General features: G+C 40.5%; 1 long non-coding RNA gene across 2 annotated transcripts; it reads right to left on the reverse strand.

Moving 5' to 3' along the window:
- Positions 1-603: 603 nt before the first annotated feature.
- LOC110007159 (uncharacterized) lies at positions 604-4,214 on the reverse strand. Of its 2 annotated transcripts, none has more exons than XR_016039727.1 (2): positions 3,319-4,214; positions 604-1,588 (listed from the first exon to the last, which is right to left on the reverse strand). It is a non-coding gene; the product is annotated as an uncharacterized LOC110007159 (long non-coding RNA). The 2 variants fall into 2 exon arrangements; XR_002280726.2 differs by having other exon boundaries at positions 604-1,526; positions 3,319-4,213.
- Between the last annotated feature and the right edge of the window lie 1,795 nt (positions 4,215-6,009).

A 6,009-nucleotide genomic window follows, 5' to 3' on the forward strand; every position in this document is an offset into this window, starting at 1 on the left:
ATGATGAGGGAGAGAGAAATATGATTGAAATGAGAGTGGTAGAAGGCTTATGTAGAGAGAGAAGAAGCCCACTTTGAGATGAAGAGAGAGAGAAACCAATTTGGAGATTAGTTAAGGCCCAATGGTAAGTATATATAAGTGGAGAGATTTAGTGCCCAATTGACACATGTCCTCTATGTGTCTTATTTTATTTTATTTTATTTTAATTTTCAAGCCACCTCAAGTCTTTTTGTACCATCTTTCCTTCTTTTTGTGCCACCTCTCATTCCTTAATACTATTTCATGCCACCGCACACTAATGAGTGTGTAATGATGGACACCTCATTCATGTATTATTTTATTGTTTCTTGTAATCTTTTTGATGAAAAACTCGTTGTTAATTAAAAAGGGCAGTCCCATGATATACTTTTAACACAATGATCCATACTTTATATTTTTTTTTCAATTTTCATTATTTTTATTATATATAATATTTATTTGCTATTATTACCATCATTATTTATTATTGTTATTATTATTTTATTTTTATTTTTTTTCCATCAAAAAAAATTTTAGGGTCGTCACAGCCAAGGCATATTGATGCCCTTGAGCGAGCCTACAAGCTACAAAGACGCAGCATGGAAGAATATCATTACCCCTTGACTCTGGGAGTGTGAATTTGCACAAGACAAGAGTCAAGTATGCAGCTAAGTATACATGATCCTTCTCAAGCCTTCTAGAGGGGATTACAGGGTTCCTGGTCTCATCTTCTTTCTCTTCGACCATTGGCTCATCATCCTCCCAAAAAGCACTAGAGTTGGGTTCTCCTTTGTCTTGACGATTCCCATGAAAGAAGTCCCTCCATGCATTAAAATGCACTATCTTGGATTTGGTCTTAGTCTCTGAATGTAGAAGTTGATAAATTTCAAACAATTCATGCATATCTGGAGGAGGGGGTTCACCACTGATGGGCTGATTGTCAAAGATTACTTCATTGCTGGGTATGAATTCTTCATACATGGCCCCTAGCATGGGCAGTCCACCATTGAAGTACATATCGAGGAGGGTGATTCCTCCTTTGCCATGATCGCGATGCCAGCTGTTAGTCTTGTGGCACCAGGTTTCTAGTAGAGCACTGATGGTGCTTGAGCACCTATCTTAATAACCTACTAAGCACTATCATGTTGTAGCTAAGGCACATGCCTCTAAGTCCTTGGTATGAGATTGGAGGTCGTCAAATGTCCATGTGTTATACCCTGGCACGTACTGGTGCTCCCCCTCAAAGCGGAGTCCACCAGATGCCCAATGAAGACCCTTCTTCTTCAGCATCCTCTTTCCTAGAGTAGGGAGATCCTCATTTAAATCAAAATTCCAGTGAAAAGCATGGTACATGGGAATACTATCTCCCTGAATTACAGGCTGACCATTTGCATCTTTATAAGGGTAAAACCGAGCATCTTCACCTATGTAGGTGATACTCAAGGGCCACTCCAGCTTTCGAGTGATTTCGAGAACGCCAAGGGTCGTGGATCTTGTAAAAGCAGCACCTGTACATGCATCAGTTCCCAATTATCAAAACGTGGTAATTGGTTTACTTCAACAATATTGACTGCAAAAGAAGCAAGAAACAGAGGTGAGCAAATGAGCAAGTTGACAGTTGTGAATGATAAGGGTTTTCAAGTAAAAGAAGAGAATAAAGCACCAGGAATTTTGAAAACTTTTGATAGCATCTCCCCTATATGCAGAGGGTTGACAAAGAAGGTGTTTGGTTGGTCCAAAGCACCCAGGAGATTCTAAGAAATCACAAGTCTGTGTGTCAAATGCCCATCGCAAAAAGTGACCCTGAAGAGCTCACTTTTCTATCAAAGAAATACCCAAGAATGCTTCAAAATGAATAATGGGGCATGAAAATGCTTAGAAATGCATGAATATGCTTAAAAATGCATAATTATGCATAGAAGTGTACAAGAAATGCGTTATGGTTCATAACTATGCTTGACTATGCTTAATTACATCAGAAGATGCATGAAATTGCATAACAGTGCTCAAAAGTGCTAAAAAGAATTTTGGAATTCATAACTATGTAGTGGAGATGTGGACATGCCAAATTGCAATGCAAAAATGCACTTGAGATACCAGGAATGTGAGAAGATGCTACAGAAGATGCTTTAGATGCTAAGATATGCATTAAAGCATATGAGAAGGAGAAGAGTTGTATGAAAATGCTGCAAAGGTGCTTGCAATGCTAAAGCATGCATAAAGAAATATGAGAATATGAAAAGTTACATGAGAATATAAAGGTTCACCTATAGAAAATGTTTCAAGATGGTCATGGTGTTCACATGAATATACGTGACATTCAAAGTGCTTGAAAGAGCACATTTTGGGGAATACTCAAGAGATATGTTGTTAGAAGTAATCGATGAAGTGCATTCACAATACTTAGAAACTCTCACAAGGTTTAAGAGGATATCCATTATGTGCAACGGTGCTAAGGAAAATTTGTGGTATCAACGTGTGCCTGAAAGAGCTTAAAGAAGACGTTTGTGTAATTCAAAAGTATGGCTCATAACAAGCCTAAGCAATGATTGCGAAGATTCAATGTACTCATAAGTGCTTAAAGCAATTCTCGTGTGCATGATGCTTGAGTGTGAAGGCGATGCTCAAAGGCATTCGTGAAGCTCAAATACATTCACTGGACTTCAAAAGAATGATCATGATGCCTAAAAGAAAGCGTGTGACGATCAGCCATTATTCATGCAGTCCAAGGTGACATTCGTGACGACCGAGTGTGTCCGTGAGGCTCAAGAACGCTCGTGAGGGTCAAGTACGCTCATGAGGGTTCAAAAAGATAATCATGGAGCTGCCAAATGTTCATGGTTCATGATGGAATGAACTTATTTGTGATGGTCATGGCATTGAGTCACAATGAGCATAACCGATGGGTTCATTGTGCTCAACAAGGTTCTTGAAATCCTCAAGGAGTCGGTCACAGTATTGAATTATGATGAGCACGACCGAGAGGCCTGTGATGCCTAAGACGTGTCCATGATGCACGAAATTGATGCAAGATGCATTAGGGAAGGTTGAAATGATGCACAAAATTGATGCAAGATGCATTAGGGAAGGTTGAAATGATGCACAAAGATAAACGATGCACCAAGAATGATCAAAGAATGCTTAAAAAGACGATCAAGATATCAAGGTTACACTAAAAAGAGGTAGTCAAGCATTTGATCAAACATATGGTGTGCAAAGGAATGATAAGAAGAAATAGAAGAAAAATGGAACTATAAAAAAGGCATTGGAAAGTAAAAATAAAAGAAAGGAGATGATTACCTTAGGGGTCAGAAGAGCTAGCCATGGCCCCAAGAATGTCCTTTTGAAAGTCACTTTTTGAGGGTCTCTGTCTCACTTTCTCTTCGAAGAGTAAAAAAGGTGGTAAGAAAAGAAGGGTAAAAAGTGAAGCCCCAATTTACCTTTTAAAAGGTTCGGGTAAACCTCTTTCTCTCCTCGTTGTCAAGCATTCCAGGCCCGTGTCTAGGGACGAGCCTGTCTATTTTCTCTCTCTCACATTCTATCCTCTTCGTCGAGCACTCCAGACTCGCGCCTAGGTGCAGGCCCGTCTATTTTCTCTCTCACATTATCCCTCGTTCCCGTCAAAGAATCCAAACCCGCGCCTAGGCACGAGCCCATCTCTTCTCCTCTGCTCATAATTTCTCATCTCTCTCTTTCATCTCGCTAAAACACACAGACCCATGCCTAGGGCGGGTCCGTCACTCGTCTCTCACATTTTATCTCTCTTTCATTCCCCTTAAACGCGCGGACCTGTGCCTAGGGTGGGTCTAACACCTCTTCTTACCCTGATCATTTTCATTTTTTTTATTATTCTTTTCACTGTCCATGTTCTCTCAACTAACCTACACGAGCTCAAAGCTTAACCATGAGCTCAAGACACACTTGTGCACATTAACACAAGGTAAACAAAAGAGCTATGCTCTTTATTCTACCTACACACACTATCCCCCCAGCAGGTAACTTTGAGTTATATGAAGCCCATAAACTCTGAGCTCAATAGCCCCCTTTTCAAACCCTCAGTACAATCCATGAACCTATTAACACAGTATAGCCTGGGTTATGTCTAAAAAGTTTTTTGATGGACTCTAAGGATGCTTTTATCCTTAATGTGCCTAATCCCTAGTAGAGACATATCCTTGATATGCTTGATCCCCAATAGAAATATATTGAGCATTGTTATATGGATATTCTTGTCCCTAGCATGTTCAAACACCACTGGAGATACGCATCTTTGCATAAAATTCCAAAATTATGGTCAACCTTATCAGTTGGTTGATGTATGGCTCACAAAAACCACAACTACCACTATAAATATCTACCTCTTTACCCAAGAAATTACCCCTATCATAAACCATCCTATTCACTTCAAAACTCCATCATCCCCATGGAGTTGTACCAAACATACCCTACTCATTGAACCTTCATGAGACCCCATGAGTGATACATGCTGAAAGAGTCGCAAAAACCCTTGATGGTCCATCATCCCCAATGGGCCACTACTTCCAGTGGACTATCAACCTCAATGGATCATTAACCCAAGTGGTCCATCAACCTAGTGGTCGATCACTCCAATGGTCCATCAACTCCAGTGGTCTGTCACTCTATTAGTCTATGATCCTCAGTGACGAGTTATCATCCCCAGTATGTCGTTACCCCCAGTGATGTAGATACACTATGACTAGTCTTTAAAATAGGTTGTACCCTCATCACTCAAGGAAGCCTTTCAAACCCCAAGGAGGTAACCACTTCTTTACCTTGAAAACACATTTTATCCCCAGGAAGTTTTTTATGCATAAGTTATCTAATGGGCTACTTAAAACCCCCATACCCAACAAGTGTGAGTTATTCATCACCTTGAAGAAACATCTTTAGTGGTGTACACCTCCCTAATAAAAGTCTCACCCATGCTATTTGTTACCCCAGTGAGCGTTGTACAGTTACATCCTATGCATCGTCAAGGAAGAGGTTTTTCTCTTCGAAAGAAAGACGGGCATGGCCATGAGTACAAGTTTTCTAAAAACAAAAAAACCAGGCATGGCAAAAATCCGAAAGGGTACCATGAGTAATAATGGAGATAAAAGGTGGTTGTGACCTCAAATTCATGGGTAAAAGTGCCTCAATAAAAAAAAGAAGGTGAAAACTATTATACGATGCCACTTTTATCCAGTTCAAGTAAAAACCGAAAGGGCGCTTGCACTAATAAATAGGTTGATGCAGCATTCGACCAAGGCGGCTTCAACCAATTACAGCAAAAAGTTTGATGGTTTAGGAATCAATATCTCTCATGGGTACCTTACCATCGAAACCAAGAAGAGCTTAAGAAAATCCAGCAACTCAGGTCTGCCTTGTTGAAAGGCTCCTGAAGATCAGAAGAATTATCAAGATGACAAATCAGGATAGCCATTTGTTGAAGAGATTCTCCAATCCAAGACCTCAATCAAAAACATGAATAGCTTGTTGACAATTCGGGATAGAAGTTCTCATAAGGCAATTAATTGCCTAGCCTTGATCGATGCCTTGGTTCCGAGGGTAATCGTCTTACTAAGGCTCCCATTGCTAATAGGTTTAGACTTTCAGGACGGCCGCCAAAGAGCCCCTGACTAAGCCCAATATATTGGGTGTAAGCCCCCAAAGAGACCATCTTACTAAGGCTCCCATTGACGATAGATTTAGACTTTCAGGACGGCCACTGAAGGGCCCCTGACTAAGCCCAATTATGCCCCCAAAGAGATATCCTATGTGCCATCAGTCCAACTCCTGGTGAAGCAGTTTATATGATCTATTAAGGGCTCTCCTAGGTTGTCTATCTAAAGCAAAATAGACATGATCAAAGGTTTAGTATTGTAAGGACTGAGATTTTCCAGCATAGTGAAGTGCGTGACTGTAAGAGGACAGCAGTGTGTGGCACTGAGGTGCCACCGTGCGCAGCGGTAAGCAGCAGTAAGAAAAGAG

This window comes from Amborella trichopoda, chromosome 8, assembly GCF_054954075.1.
Source record: "Amborella trichopoda isolate Santa Cruz 75 chromosome 8, AtrichopodaSantaCruz75HAP2 v2.0, whole genome shotgun sequence".
Taxonomy (NCBI): Eukaryota; Viridiplantae; Streptophyta; class Magnoliopsida; order Amborellales; family Amborellaceae; genus Amborella; species Amborella trichopoda.